The sequence below is a fragment of the Camellia sinensis genome, chromosome 12 (assembly GCF_055761805.1).
Source record: "Camellia sinensis isolate YWXY chromosome 12, ASM5576180v1, whole genome shotgun sequence".
Classification (NCBI taxonomy): Eukaryota; Viridiplantae; Streptophyta; class Magnoliopsida; order Ericales; family Theaceae; genus Camellia; species Camellia sinensis.
In genome coordinates, this window is record NC_138972.1 from 163151616 (window position 1) to 163168943 (window position 17328).

Consider the following 17328-nt stretch of genomic DNA (forward strand, 5'->3'; position numbering starts at 1 on the left):
GACACGTGATGCGCAGGCCTGGGCGGGTTTTATCTCAGGTTGCGTTGTAGATGTGCTGGGCGGGTTGTTAGACCTCCTTTCATGATTTCAGCGTGGTTAGAGTGTTCCGTTCCTTGCGCGATTTCAGCGCGTTTAGAATTTATCTCAGGACGCCTGATGTGTGGGCCTGGGCAAGTTTTATTCCAGGTTGCGTTGTAGACACGCTGGGCAGGTTGTTGGACCTCCTCTGACAATTTCAGCGTCATTTGAGTGGCCCGTTCCTTACGCAATTTCAGCGTGTTTGGAATTTGTCTCAGGACGCCGAATGTGCCGGCCTGCACGAGTTTTATCTTAGGTTACGTTGTAGACGCGCTAGGCGGTTTGTTTTGGACCTCCTCTCACGATTTTAGCGTGGTTTGAATGTCCCTTTCCTCACGCAATTTCAGCGCGTTTGGAATTTGACTTATGTTACGTCGTATGCGCGCCTGATTGTTTGTTTTTCCTCCTCTCATGATTCCAGCATGGTTGGAGTATTTTCCTCTTTGCATTCACCATTGCATTTTCCATGCATTGTATCGTCCTATCTTGCGCCCTTTACCTGCACTCATTAGTGCATTGTTCGCGCTTTTTTGCGCACCTTACCTACACTTGTTAGTGCATTGCTTTGTTCGCGCTTTCGTGCTGATCTTACCTGCACTTGTTAGTGCATTGCTCGCGCTTTCTTACGCACCTCACATGCACTTGTTAGTGCATAGCATCACACTGTCTTGTGCACTCTCTGGTCTGGGAGACCTTAAATCCTGCATCTTTATTCGCACTGTCTTGTGCACTCTCTGGTCTAGGAGACCTTCAATCCTCTAAATGTGCAATTCCTTTGGTGTTTATTGTGCCCGAACGACTTCCAGTGGTCTGGTATAGCCACCTGTCTGTGTTTGCGGTGAGTTCCTAGGAGACCAACTGACATGGTGGAAACTAGAGTTTGAATGGCTCATGCCTAGAATGCAAAGGTTCGGGATTTTCGAGACTAAATTCTGGTTTAAATACCCAGGGGTATATCCTCAGCTTGAAATCTGTATGGCAGCCCAATAGATTGCGATAGCATGTGTATGCGCCTCTATTCGGGATACAGAACCAACCTAGTCTGTCACCCTGTTGGACAATAGGGAAAGCTATGACCATAGTCAGGGAGAAAAGTAGTACCTGCGGTTCAACCGAGAAGAAGGGGAAGATTCCCACATCAGCATGAGGTAGGACATTGCCTAGGTAAGTCATTGCCAATTGACCCTGTAAGGTACCTTCACCTCTTAGCTATTACATTGCATTTTAGCCACTACATTACAGTGCATTGCTTAAATCCTAAATTTTCAAACCGGCTTCGCTTACCGTATAAGCCCAATTATCAAACTAGCTTCGCGAAAGCATATAAGTCCAATTGTCAAACCGGCTTCGCTTAAGCGTATAAGTTCAATTTTCAAACCGGCTTCGCTTAGCGTATAAGTCCAATTACCAAACCGGCTTCGCGAAAGTGTATAAGTCCAATTATCAAAACCGGCTTCGCACAGCGTATAAGGCCAATTATCAAACCGGCTTCGCAAAAGCGTATAAGTCCAATTTTTAAACCGACTTTGCTTAGCGTATAAGTCCAATTATCAAACTTGCTTCGCGAAAGCGTATAAGTCCAATTATCAAACCGGCTTCCTGAAAGCGTATAAGTCTAATTTTCAAACCGGCTTCGCTTAGCGTATAAGTCCAATTATCAAACCGGCTTCGCGAAAGCATATAAGTCCAATTTTCAAACCGGTTTCGCGAAAGCGTATAAGTCCAATTTTGAAACCGGCTTCGCGAAAGCCTATAAGTCCAATTTTCAAACCGGCTTTGCGTGGCATATAAGTCCAATTATCAAACCGGCTTCGCGCAGCGTATGAGTCCAATTATCAAACCGACATTGCGAAAGCGTATAAGTCCAATTATCAAACCGGCTTCGCGAAAGCGTATAAGTCCAATTATCAAACCGGCTTCGCGAAAGCGTATAAGTCCAATTTTCAAACCGGCTTCGCGTGGCGTATAAGTCTAATTATCAAACCGGCTTCGCATGGCGTATAAGTCCAATTATCAAAATCTTCCTGCATAAAATTTTGCATCCTGCCCCTGAACTACGCTGGTTTGATTCCTTGCAAAGGGATACGTAGGCAGCCTGCGGGTTCAACCAACTGCATCCGTATTTTGTTTATTTGTCCAAGTCTTCGGCCTTGTCAAAAATGGGCCGTCTCTGGGCTTTGACATTCACTCCCGTCACTTCTTGACTTCCGAGTTCTCTTAAAGAGGGGCAACTGTAGACACCCTATTTTTGACCGCCCTTAAGACTTGGGCACTACTAATGGTTTACTCGGTGATGAAGGTGCGCTGGGCAAAGCTTCAGTTTGTTCGGCAAGGAGAGAGTCAAATCCCAACTTCATACCGCTTTTGGACCAAAACAATCTTGATCAAAAGATTTTAGACCTTGAAACCCTCTCTTTCAAGATGTTTCGAAAATAAAGTTCCTACGATGTTCCGACGCTCGCATTTCGTTAAATGTTGTGCTTTTAGGTAAACCGAGCAAGGACAAAGTGGAAATGAATGAAAGAGAGATAAAATCTTCAAAAAATCTTTCAAAACACTTTGTTTAGGAGTTTGGAGTTGAAGAAAAGAGGAAAGGAGAGAAGAAAACTAGTTTGGGAGAAGTTTGGCACGAATCCGGGTAGGATCAAAACTGCGCGGCTTCACCAAAACAGGTAAAACTTTTTTCACAGTTACAATTTTGATACAGGTCTGGTGCCATTGGAAAGCTTACTTCCGGGGCTTCAATTTGGAGACAAGAATGACCTAAAAAGGAGTCCAGATGAAGGAGTTATGCCCGTTTGAAGTTGGACCTTGAAAGCAGAAAAGCGGTCGGCCGACTAGAAAAAGTAGCTAGCCGACCAGAAAAAGTGGTCGGCTGACAAAGAAAGTGGTATACAGGTCCCAAACTCAGATATTTATCCCCCAGCTGTCTTCCACAACCTCCAGCTGTCTAATAGACAGATATTTTCGAGCCAACTCCCATTTCTGCTATATATGAGGCTATATCTCTCATTTTCAAGGGACAATCTTCTTGGAGAAGCTTGGGAGCTTCTCACTCTAAAAAGTCTCTCTCTCTCTACAACTTCTAGGGCTGAATCTCTGCTCCTCTCTCTGTATACTCCACTCCCTTGCCCATTTTGTGCATAGAAGTGTTTGAAAGTGAAGAAATGCTTCAAGTTTGCCTAGGCATCCTTCATCAAAGTTAACCACCATTGGGTTGAATTTCTTTGAGAATCATTTTGAGCTTCAAAAGCTGGCCTTGGCTCAGATTTTGGGCTGGTTTTGCAGTGTTTCAAGGGTAACCCTCTTTTTTTCCTTTTTAAGCATTATTTTGATCCTTCTCTTAGCCTCATTTGCATGCTTATTTGAGCTTTGTTGTCAACTGAAAAAAAGGTTCATATTTAAGTGGTTTTCATGTTCGTTTAAGGCTCTTTTGGTGTTGGGGGTCATCTACCCTCTTGCATGCTCTATTTAGCCTTATTTTGAGCCATGCCATGTGACCTTTGTATTGATCTTTGCTTGGCCCTTTAGCCACTGAAATCTAGTGGATTTTCAGTTGTTGGCATGTGGTTTTGAGGGCCAAAATCAGAGAGGGGTGACCCTCTCTCTTTTGGCCTTGTTTGCTTGCATTTATGGCTTTCCAAGGGAGCATATATTTCCACACTTCCTAACCATGGTTCAGGCCCTTTTTAGTGACTTTTAGGACCTGCCTAGACTCTTTCTATGCCGGGTTTGGTCACCTTTTGATTGCCTCTTGCATGTGTAGAACAATCCCTTGCATAGCTTATCAAAGTAGCACCTCATTTTTTCATGTATTGGTCATGTTTTAGCGGGTTTTTGGCCACCATTTGGCATGCCATGGTTTTGTTTTTGTCTGGTTTGGTAGCCTCTTGTGCTTCATATGGTTGTAGTGTAAACCATGGTTTACTAGCTTGAAATGCATGTTGTTTTGGCCTTCTATTCTAGCATATTTTGGCCATGGTCCAAACTAATTTTATTCATATTTTGGGCTGCCTTAGCTCTGTTTCGAGGTCCCTTGGTCGAATGATGATTTCCATGCACGCTTATAGTGTAATAGCCTTGCCTAGCTTTGAGTTTTGAAGCCGCTTGCATGCTTACCTTGCGGTGTTTTCTTGTTTTGTCATCATTGAGCATGATATTTCAGAGTATATAGGGCTTCCATATTCTCATGTTTTTCACTCTTTCAATGTGTTTGAGAGTTGCATCATTATACCCTATTTATGAGCCTTTGCATTGAGCTTCATTCTTATGCCTTTCAAGCCACCATCTTGGCTCATTTTGCCACTATTTTGGGTCTGCTTAAGGTTTGTTTGGAGTTGATTTTGTCATTTGAGCATCGCCTTGCATGCCTCTAGTGTAATGTGCATCACTAGCTTCGGTACTTAAGCCTTTCAACATGTATTGTGTGAGTTGTTTGCATGATTCGGAGCCATTTTGTCTCTCATTTCAGAGCTGGAACATGTGTCATTGTATGCCATATTTCATCCTTTCAATGATTTTGTGGAGTTGCATTTTATGCCTTAGGCTTGGAGCGCTCGCATTGTGCATGCTTGTGTGTTTTTCGAGGCCTTGTTTTCATCATCTTTGGCTACTGATTTGGGTGTGGCTGAGGCCCATCCATTTTGGTTTAAGTCCATCTTGCATTATGCATGCCATGTAGTTCGTCACATTGAGTATGCTATTTGACATTCGCATTGTGTATGCTAGTCGCATTGTGTCATACTGTTACATGCTTATGTTGTCTTGCATTGAGCATGCGCGCATTAGCATCGGGCATTGTGCATTGTGCATGCCATTAGCCTTGTTAGGTTGTTCATGTCACATTCCATATTGGCATTGTGTATGCTATCATGTCCCTTGCATGTTTTCATACTTATGTTGCATTCCATTATGCTTGCATGCATTGCATTGTAGTTAATCATTGTGCATTGTATTGTAGTTAATCTTAGTTGCATTGCATTTAGGTTGCCTACTTCGAATCGCATTGTGTACGACATGCCTTATTACGTGTTGCATTGTGTTTCGGATAGGAGTTAGCCTATGCACGGGAAACGAGGGACGTCTCGTACTTAAAGTGACGAAACGTGCCTCGATTCCCGGTCGCCGAAATTCTTGACTACCCATGTTGGAGTTGTTGGCTTTAGGTGCTTATGTGTGCATTCATTTCACATTGAGACGTGCAATTCGGCTCCTCGGCCATCATGCATTGAAATACGTGATTGGTGGCCCGAGGGTTAAGGACTACATTCCCTTGAGCTTATGCAATGATGGAAAGAGTGGTCGTGCACACATATGTAGCGAATATTTTGCCATCTCTCTCTCTTGCCTTCTATTGTAGAAAACTGAAAACCAGGAGAGGAAACTGGTCGACCGACCAGGTTTACTGGTTGGCCCACAACTTTTGTTGGTTTCCACCACAAAAAAGGTGGTCGGTAGTTGGTCTCCCATGCCAATAAGCTGGTCGGCAGCCTTCCCACAGTTTCCCGAGGTGGAGTTTCATCTCTCTGCAGCTTTGTGCAAATTTCTGAAATCAATTGCAAACAAAGGCAAGCCGGGGTATCGTGATGGATTTCCCGACAAGGCGACTCGAGCTGAGGTAGTCCACATTCATGTAGTTTGCATGCTAGTTTAATTGCTTACTTAGTTAGTTTGTTAATTAATTAGAGTTGTGTAATAATTAGTTGTAATTTATTATTCATTTTGGTTGTGTAATAACTAGCTTAATTAGATTAGCCCAGATTTGCTAGTTGGTATTGTATTATTTATTTAGGCACTCCGTCGAGAGGGCCAACTATTGTAATAAGTGTGCGTGTGTGTCATGCATGTCTTCCAACCCCCATTTCTTTCTCCCTTTTATTTACCAGCCTACGATGGTTAGTCTTAGGGCATGTTTCAATTAGCATCCTTATGCTCGCGTGTTTGCATCCATTCATCTGTCTTGCATGCACCGGGCTCGGCGCATCATACTAACTGTATTGTATTTCCATTCCTATTTGAATACATGTATCAAATTGCATTTCACATGACATTTTAGAATAGCCGAGCCTATCTTCGTTGCATTTTGTATGTGTTGCATTAGGCCATCTTAACATGAACTTGGATCATGCATTGATTACTAACTAGTTTCTGTTTTGGCTTGGAGTACTCGGTAAGTGTTTATGCTTTAGCATCGTTGCATGTGTGTGAGTGACTGCCATGATAGCATGCTTGCCATGAGGCTATTTGCTTACGTGATTAACTACCTAAATTCCCATGGGTGAAGGTTACATTACTTGAATTGGGACAATTCATTGAAATTTGCGTTTCAGCCTACTTGCGAGTAGCAAACTTCAAACCATTTTCCAAACAAACAGATATGCAATGCTTTGTTCCAAATGAGGTGGTCTAGTCTACACTTGTTTTGCTATGCGCATCACATAGTAATTCTACGCTAATAAACTGGAATAAGAACGCACGTGCTTTCAAAAACAAGATATCATGTTTAATAGTGGCTGATCTTTGATCGGGCTAGCAGGGGTGCCCATTGCATGACCTTCCCCAATCGTACCCAAGTTCCCGAACTGAGGCAACTTTCGTGATGATGGACACGTGGCCTTAGGCACGAGTCAGGGTTTCCTAAATTCCCCCAAAATAAAATATTTAGGTGGCGCCTCTGTATCTGGCAAAGCAGTCCATGTTTGCACGTCTTTCTAAAAATTAGTTTTTCAAAACGATTTGCCGGATTTGGACTCTTTGGTGATTTATCAATCTCGCATTGCACTTTGCGAGATCAAATTAAGAACCATGACATTGAGTCCGAACTGTAGTGAGCCCAAATGAGCAAAACGGGATTTTTCCCGGGACGTTCGGGGACGTCTGCAGTAGTGTAATGCTACTTATTAGCCTAACATGCTCTATGCTTTTGATCATCATTCTAGTATGATTTTGGCCTAACTCAAAGAAGCTTTTACTCATATTTTAGCATGCTTAAGCTCTGTGTGAAGTGTCTTGGGTCCTGCATGCATTGTTGTGTGCGGTCATGGTTCAATCTAGCTTACTAGCTTTGCATATCGGGTCCACTAGCATGCGTTGCTTGGGCTATTGGCATGATTTAGCATTATTTCTACCATGGTTTCAGTGCATATTCCATGGCCATGCACTCACATTTGTCACTCCTTCCATGCATTGGAAGGTTTATGCTTTAAGCCTTAAGAGTGAGCCATCATGTATGCATGTTTGCCCAAGCTCATGAGCTCCATTCTAGCATGTTCTTGACTCTTAATTTGGCATGATTAAGCACTGTCCAGAGCTGTTTTAGTGGTCTAAGCTTGGTATTGTATGCTCCTTGTGTATTGCTCTTGACTAGCCCTATGCTCTAGGCCTTCTATCATGCCTTATTTGTGTTGTTTGATTGATTTGGCATCATTTAATACTCCATTTCAGAGCATCTAGCATTGTCATATTCTCGTGCATGTCACTCTTTAATCGCGCTTAAGAGTTGTGCCTTTATGCTTTACTTTCGAGCCATGAGTTGAATGTGCATTTCATGCTCTTTGTGCCCAGGGTTTGCTGAGTTTTGGCCAATGATTTAGGTGTGGCTGAGGCCCATCCATTTTGGTTTAAGTCCATTTTGCATTGAGTATACCATGTTAGCCATTGCTTTGTGTAGGCCATGTTGTTTGCATTGTTGTATTGCATATTGTTGCATGCCATTAGCATTAATAGGTGGTTTATGTTGTTTTGCATTGAGTGTGCATGCTATTGGCATTGGTGGTTTGATCATGTTGTTGCATGCTTGTCCCTTGCATTGCATGTTTGCATACTTATGTTGCGTTCCATTATGTTTGCATGCATTGCATTGTAGTTAATCATAGTGCATTGCATTGTGTGTGTAGACACCCCATTTTAGACCGTCCTCAAGACTTGGACGTCACCGTTTGAACACTCGGTGATCATCCATGTTTGTGTTCGTCTTGAGTTCCCGGAGGTCTCAGCTACGCGCCTTGCCTCAGGATCTCTCGACTCGACTATTTTGTGTTTGGTTTTACACCAAACACTTGTGTTTTTGCTTTGGAGGGTGGGGAATGGCTTGTTGGCCATCCCCACACTCCACCGGCCATGGCTTGAAGCCACTGGCTGTGTTTTATTGCCACCAGCCAAATATTTGGCTGGCCGGCACTCTGGATGGTCGACCGGCCATCTTTTTTGACCAAATTACATTTTTGGCCGGCCGACCACTGTTCATCTGCTTTTGCAGATATTTTTGTGCCAGCTGTGATAGTTGGCACCCACCTTTGCTCCCCTCCATACACGTGTATGGAGGGATTTCAACCTTGTTAGCTTGCCTTGGAAGCTTTACAAGATTGAATCTTCTATAAGAGGAGGCCTTTTCTCCCTCTTTTAGGTTAGACAACATTTTTCCAGAGCTTTGAGTTCTAGGGTTAGGGTTTGCATATATCCTATCTCTATATCTCTCTCTTTGTGTATTTGTGTGTGTTTAAGTCTTAGTATTGCACACAAACACTCACCATTACACCTTCTCTTGGAGCTGAGGTCCTTGGAGGTTGTTCTTGAAGTTTTAGAGCTGGTTTGGACCTAAGCAAGCTGCTGGTCCACCTTTTTTGAAGAGGATCTACAAGGGTAACCACTTTCCCCTTTTATTCCCCATTTTTGCATAGTTTTTTTGACTACCTTGCAACTGTTTTTAGGCGTTACATATAACATATAAAAGTCTTGTTTTTCATTGCTTTAAATAGTTGGTTAAGGGTGTTTTGAGCTTTGAGGTTGTTTGACCCCTCTTAGGGCTTATTTGACCCCTTTTTTGTGCCATTTTGGTGGGCTCCGGGACCATTGTGTTTGGGCCTCCTCACCACTAAAATCTTGAGGGATTTCAGTGGTAAGGATGGTGCCTTGAGGTCCTAAGAAGGAGAGGGCCACCCCCTCTCCTTGTTGTCCTTGAAAAGGGCCATTTTAGCCTCTTGAGAGAGCATCTTGTTTAAGTGCATGTTGGCCATGCCTTAAATGATTTTTGTGCTTATTATGTCATAATATAGCTCTGTTTTCAGTTGGTTTAGTTACGCCATGCTTGCTTAGCATACATGCCTTGTAATGCCATGTTTTGGCCTTAACATGCTTTAATTGTCGACCCTTGTTCTAGCATGATTTTGGCCAAGCTTTGTGAAGCTTTTGTGTATGTTTTAGTGTGCTTTTAGCTCTGTTTTTAGTTGCTTTCGTCATGCTCAACATGTTTTGTAATGTCTCTTTGCGTTCTAGCTTGTAGGCCATGAATGTGTGATGTCATGAGCATGCTTTACTTGCTTTAATTAGTTGGTTTGGCACCTCTATTTTATGCAATTTTAGAGTTTGGTATGCTTGCCATATGTCCATGATCATCTCTTTTAAGTGTGCTTAGAAGTTGCCTTTTGATGCTTAGGAATTGGATCATGTATGCATGCATGTTTGTATGTGCATTTGGCCCCATTTCCATAGTGTATGGCCACTGTTTTAGGCTTGTTTGAGGGCTGCCTAAATTAGTCTAAGTCTGTCATGACCCGAACCCGCCCCTATGGGTTAAGGACACAATCGGCCAGTAATCCTGAGATTACCTACGGCCTCAGACCAAAAGAGACATAACCTGTCAGAGTAAAGGGGCCAAACGGAAGCAATAAATAAAAACTTTGTCCATTGAGCCGTGCTTATATGCACATCAAACAAACCATACTCAGATACGTTAATAACCCACATCAAAAGTACAGTTTCACAAAATTCATTACAGACAGGATCAACCAAAACGAGTCAACCTATGACCGACTATTTACAGATATACACAAAGTCCTTGCCGGCAAGACAAAGCATAGTTACATAGCAAAAAGGCAAGGGTAGGTCTCAAGAGTGAGACGCAAGGCTGACTTCCTCAAAACTCAGATTTTTCCTAGCGGACTTCACTGGGGCTGGGTTTGGACTTCCCTTGGCTCACCTACAAAACACATGAATGAGCGTGAGCGATAGCCCAGTGAATAATATCAGATGCAGAAATTACATAACAATGTAGAACAACATGTTCCAAACGGCCTTGGGCCCAATTCATACTCCTATTCATGGCAAAACGGCCTTCGGCCCATTCACTTATGTCGAAACGGCCTTCGGCCCATCCATTTCTGTCAAAATGGCCTTCGGCCCATTCATTTATGTCAAAACGACCTTCAGCCTACTCGTTCATGTCAAAACGACCTTCGGCCTACTCGTTCATGTCAAAACGGCCTTCGGCCCACTCACATGTGTCAAAACGACCTTTGGTCCATTCATTTACATCAGGACGACCTTTGGTCCATTCATTTATATCAAAATGACCTTCAGTCCATTCATTCACATTAGGACGACCTTCGGTCCATTCATTTATATCAAAACGACATTTGGTCCATTCATTTATATCAAAACGACCTTTGGTCCATCCATTCGTTCCTGTCAGACTTTTGTCCACAATCCCAATTTACAACTCATAAAGTTTAAGGGAATAAACAATTGGACATTGACAAGCTTTCGAATAGTTATATTACTCACAGTGATCGGCTTGTGGATGCGCCCTGGAGCTTGACCCTACACATTTCATGAGTACAAAAGGGTCACTAACAGTTCAATCCGTTCTTTAATTCACATATTCCTCTTTAGGCTTTATTTTTATCTCAATAACTCATCTACAAGGTTTGACATATGCCTAAGAGTACTTACAAGTGAAAGGGAACGGAAAACGAAACACAGAACGCATAAACAAAATTTCAGAAAATAGGGTCCCCGCTCGAGCGTCAACTTATCCGCTCGAGCGGACCCTTAAGGCCTGCAAAAGTACTGGTTGCATGAAAATTACGCTCGAGCGTTAAATAGGGCGTTCGAGCGGAAGGCCTGTCTACAAAATTCCACGCTCGAGCGTGATATGTCCCGCTCGAGCGGACATCCAACTCTGCAAAAATGCTGGGAGCACGATTTTCCCGCTCGAGCGGCCATTACCCCGCTCGAGCGGACTTCGAAATTCTGGAAAACCCAGAACTGTGTTCTTGAGTTCCAACATCGAATTCAAGGGCCCCAAATGCCTGATTTCGGCTCAAACTTCATATATATGTGTACTAACATGATATAGACACCAAATTACCACATATTGAAACTCAATTCCCGTGAATCAATCACATGCAAACCCAAATTATACCAAACTTACTTCCAATACATTAAATTCATGCATTTAAGTTTCATATCTTCATCAATCATGCATGCATGTCAATTCTTGACTCCATTTCTATTCCAATCAATGCAAATGGTGTTCATTCTCATGGAACACAACAAAAACATGCTTGCATGTAGGATTTAACACTCATATTTCTATATTCATCCCAATACATGCTTGATTATGCAAAACCATGGTGATTCTATACATGCATGTGCATTTTAACTTCAATTCCATCAACTAGAGTACAACTCTTGTTCTTGATCACCAATTAACCTTTAATTCACAAAATCACAAGTTCAAACTCAAGAATTCATAAACAATCACTTACCTAGAAGCTCAATCTATGGTCAGTTCTTGAGTTGGACTTCAAATTCGTAGCCTTGGGCCAAAAATTACACAACTTTCTCCCTCACTCTCTCTAGCAGCCGACCTCCCCCCCCCCCCCCTTTCTTAGAGTTTGATCAGCCCAAAGATGAAGGTATATGAGAGAATGAGAAGTGTAGTGCTCAAACACAAGAAACCCCACTAGCCACAATTAAGATATTAAACAATTTGAGCACAATGCCATTAAATAATTCAATTTAATCTGGCCCGAATCAAGTTTTCAATTAAATTTTACCGTAGGCTCTAAAAATTATGCCAATCACAATGGCGAAATCAATTTCGGGTTCTGTGGCCGATAAAGCCTCCAATTTAATTTCCAAAGCTGATTATTCAAACAGATATTCCTACGGTGAACAGATAAAACTTTCAAAATCACCTATATTCACGTAATGGCACATAAAATCATGGTAAACACATAATCACATTCAATTTAAGGACCAATTAGCATATTACGAAACAGGGGTATTACAGTCTTCCCCCCTTTAGGAAGTTTGGTCCTCCAAACTTAATTTACCTTCGTCAGGAAACAAATGTGGATAGCGTAGACGCATTTCCTCCTCTTTTTCCCATGTAGCATCTGTCCCATAGTGTTCCTTCCATTCCACTTTCACCATTGGAATGGATCTGTTTCTCAATTCTTTCACTTGTCGGTCAACAATTCTTTCCGGCCATTCAGCATATTCCATATTTTCATCAATAGCAACCCGGTGATAATCAATCACATGCAACGGGTCTCGGAGGTAACCCCTCAACATCGACACATGAAATACGTTATGGATTTGCTCGAATCCCGGTGGCAAAGCAACTCTATAAGCAACTGGGCCAAGCCTCTCCAAAATCTGAAACGGCCCAATGTAACGGGGCGACAACTTGCCCTTTTTCCCAAACCTGACTTGGCCTTTCATCGGAGAAACTCGGATGAACACATGGTCACCGACCTCATACTCAAGAGGTCTTCTCCGAACGTCTGCATAATTCTTCTGTCGGTCTTGAGCTGTTTTGAGCCTTTGCCGAATAGTTTTGATCTTTTCAGAGGTTTCTTGTACAATTTCAGGCCCAAGCAAAGCTCTGTCTCCGACCTCTGTCCAACAAATAGGTGATCTACACCTCCTACCATACAAAGCCTCGTATGGTGCCATACCGATGCTGGAGTGGAAGCTATTATTATAGGCAAATTCTGCAAGTGGCAAGTAATCTTCCCAACTCCCCTGAAAATCCAAAGCACACATGCGAAGCATATCTTCCAAAGTCTGTATTGTTCGTTCTGACTGCCCATCTGTCTGTGGGTGGAATGCAGTGCTGAACCTTAGTTCTGTTCCCATAGCTTCCTGCAAACTCTTCCACAATCTAGATACAAACTTCGGATCTCTATCCGACACAATGGATACTGGAACTCCGTGTAGGCGGACAATTTCATCAACGTAAATAGTAGCCAACCTGTAAGCAGTAAATGTAGTTTTGACAGGCAGAAAATGTGCAGATTTAGTTAGTCTATCAACTACAACCCAAACAGAATCCATACCTCGGGAAGTCCGAGGTAGGCCAACAACGAAATCCATAGTCACATGTTCCCACTTCCACTCAGGAATGGGGAGAGGTTGAAGTAGACCGCCTGGTTTCTGATGTTCAGCCTTAACTTGCTGACACTGAAGGCACTTGGACACATATTCTGCAATCTCTTTCTTCATTTTAGGCCACCAATAGGTTTGTTTCAAATCCCGATACATTTTATTGTTACCCGGATGCATAGCAAATACGGATCTGTGGGCTTCATCTAAGACCCTCTTCTTTAGCTCCGGAATATCTGGAACACATATTCGGTTTCGAAATTTCAACATTCCATTCTCGACACTGAACTCTGCTTTTGGGCTGACTTCAAATTCATCAATTACCTTTCGGAGGAACTCATCTTCTTTCTGTTTCTGCTTGATTTCATCAACAATTGCCGGTTCGGCTGTAATGGCGGCTATCAATCCGCCCGGTTCACATACCACTACCTCAATTTCAGACTTCTCAAAGTCTTGCAAAATCTCCCTTTGTTCAGTAAGCAAACAAGCCATACTCCCTGTTGATTTTCTGCTCAAGGCATCAGCCACTGTATTAGCTTTCCCGGGGTGATACTGAATTTCTAGGTCGTAATCTTTTATCAATTCTAGCCATCTTCTCTGACGCATATTCAACTCTTTCTGCGTGAAGAAGTATTTTAGGCTTTTATGATCTGTGTAGACTTCACACTTTGCCCCATACAAATAATGCCGCCAGATTTTCAAGGCAAAAACAACTGTGGCCAATTCTAAGTCATGTGTTGGATAGTTCTTCTCATGTGGCCTCAACTGTCGGGAGGCGTAAGCAATAACCTTTCCGTTCTGCATTAACACACAACCCAAACCCTTATAAGATGCATCACTGAAAATCACAAAATTTTCCGTACCTGAAGGTAGTGTCAAAATTGGTGCAGTGGTCAATCTTGTCTTTAATTCATGAAATGCTGATTCTCTTTCACTATTCCACTCAAATGGTTGTCCCTTACGTGTCAATTGGGTAAGAGGCACAGCTAATTTCGAAAAGTCTTTTACAAACCTTCTGTAGTACCCAGCTAAGCCCATGAAACTGCGAACTTCTGTCACATTAGTTGGTGTAGGCCAATTCACAATTGCTTCTATTTTCTGCGGGTCCACTGAGATTCCTTCCTTGTTGATCACGTGCCCTAAGAAAATAACCTCATCCAACCAAAACTCACATTTCTTTAACTTAGCAAATAGTTTCCTTTCCCGAAGTATTTGTAAAACAGTCCTCAAATGATGTTCGTGTTCAAGTCTATCTTTAGAGTATACCAAAATATCATCGATGAAGACAACAACAAACTCATCAAGGTAGGTTTTAAAAATTCTATTCATTAAGTCCATAAATGCTGCCGGAGCATTAGTCACTCCAAATGGCATAACAAGAAACTCAAAATGACCATACCTCGTTCTGAATGCAGTTTTCCCAACATCTTCTGCTTTAACCTTCAGCTGATGATACCCAGATCTCAAATCAATCTTAGAAAACACCTGTGATCCCTGCAACTGGTCAAATAAGTCATCAATACGGGGTAAGGGATATTTATTCTTTATCGTTACCTTGTTCAATTCCCGGTAATCAATACACAGGCGCAAAGTACCATCTTTCTTCTTTACAAATAACACTGGTGCACCCCAAGGCGAAGTGCTAGGCCGGATAAACCCTTTATCAAGAAGGTCTTGCAACTGTTCCTTCAATTCTTTCATTTCGGCAGTAGCCATTCTGTAGGGAGTTTTAGAAATAGGCTGGGTGCCTGGCACGGTCTCAATAGTAAACTCTATCTCCCGGTCTACCAATTCCCCTGGTAATTCATTCGGAAACACATCTGGGAACTCTCTAACAATGGGAATATCATTCAATTCAACATTCACTGATTGTTCAGTCAATACATAACACAAATAACCCTGGCACCCCTTCCTGATCAATTTACATGCTTTCATTGCAGATATCAAATATGGTGGAGGCACTACCCCGTTTCCCACAAACACAATTTCTTTCTGTTCTGGTGGTTTAACCACAACCCTCTTTGTCACACAATCTATAGTGGCACAATATTTGGTCAACCAATCCATGCCCAAAATTACATCGAAGTGTCTAAAGTTTAAGGGCAACAAATCTACATATAGGGTAGCATCCTCAATATGCATGTCACAAAACCGATATATATAGTCACATAACACAGATTCCCCCGATGGAGCAGACACACACAACAAATATGGCAACAGTTCTAGGGGTCTTTTTAGTCTAGATGCAAATGCATATGTCACAAATGAGTGCGTTGATCCAGAATCAATTAACACAAAAGCATCCTGATTACATATTGAGATAGTACCTGAGACAACGGCATTGGCGCTCCGTGTATCGCCCGGAACGAGTGCAAAAACTCTCCCTTGTCGCACTGTATCCCCAGTAGTAGCAGATCTCAAAGTGTTTCCTGGCTTTGGGATCGATGCAGTGGAGCTAGCAGCTATCTTCCCACTATTCTGATTACAATCTCGGGCTATATGCCCTTGTTTTCCACACTTAAAACAGGCTCCCGATGCACGGTAACAGACTCCACGGTGCCTTTTGCTACAAATGTTGCACATGGGAGCTGTGTCTCGGGAAGAACTTGAAGTAGTGGAGGAGCCCGTGTTTTGCTTTTTCAAAAATTTCTTCTTCGGAAAGAAGCCTTGTCTTTTGTTGCCTTTCCATTCTGTTGTTGGCTTAGCTTGTCTAGCTATGTTAGCCTCTGATATGATGGCCCGGTCAAGCACCCCGATGTAGGTCTCCAACTTCAGGACATTCACTCGCTCTAGGATGTCACTTCGGAGCCCACCTTCAAAATGCCTTGCCTTCTTATAATCAGTATCAATTACGTGTGGTGCAAACCTAGCCAACTCAGTAAATTTGGCCTCATACTCAGTTATAGTCATGCTGTCTTGCTTGAGTTCCATGAACTCTGCCACTTTCCTGTCCCGGACGCACTGCGGGAAGTACTTGTCATAGAAGATTTCCAAAAATTTCGCCCAATCCACATCTCTGTGGTTTTCCCTCATCAACATCCACCATCTTCTTGCTTCATCTTCTAGCATAAAGGTGGCTAGAAGCACTTTCTGTGTATCCGAGCACGGAAACACCTCAAACAGTTTTTCGATCCCAAGGACCCAAGCCTCAGCTTTCAAAGGGTCTAGTCCGCCATGGAACTGTGGTGGTTTCATTTTCTTGAATTCCTTGGTGAGTGCTATTATCCGGTCATCATTTTGATCATCTGGCACGGGTGGTGCCGGAGGCGGAGGTGGCGGGTGTGGTTGCTGCCACTGTTGTTGCCACTCCTGTTGCTGTCTCAAAGCTTCTGCCATTTCTTGGATCAGTCTTTCCATTCTGTCCAGTCTGGCAGTAGAAGATTCCTCTAACTCATCACCTCTGGTCCTCACCATCTGATTAAACTTACATTATATTTCATACAAAAGGTACACAAGTATGCATGCACTAAGAAGCACATATTTCCAGATAATTTGCAATGCAAGTAGTTCACAACTTACACATTTAATTATTCCTAACAAAACATTTAAGCATATAACCAACGCTTCCAAACTCGTATTTATCACATGAATGCATCCTAGATCTCATCTAGACGCTTATTGCTCTATTTGGACAAGTGTGTGAGTTATCAACTCGTGCTCTGATACCACTCTGTCATGACCCGAACCCGCCCCTATGGGTTAAGGACACAACCGGCCAGTAATCCTGAGATTACCTACGGCCTCAGACCAAAAGAGACATAACCTGTCAGAGTAAAGGGGCCAAACGGAAGCAATAAATAAAAACTTTGTCCATTGAGCCGTGCTTATATGCACATCAAACAAACCATACTCAGATACGTTAATAACCCACATCAAAAGTACAGTTTCACAAAATTCATTACAGACAGGATCAACCAAAACGAGTCAACCTATGACCGACTATTTACAGATATACACAAAGTCCTTGCCGGCAAGACAAAGCATAGTTACATAGCAAAAAGGCAAGGGTAGGTCTCAAGAGTGAGACGCAAGGCTGACTTCCTCAAAACTCAGATTTTTCCTAGCGGACTTCACTGGGGC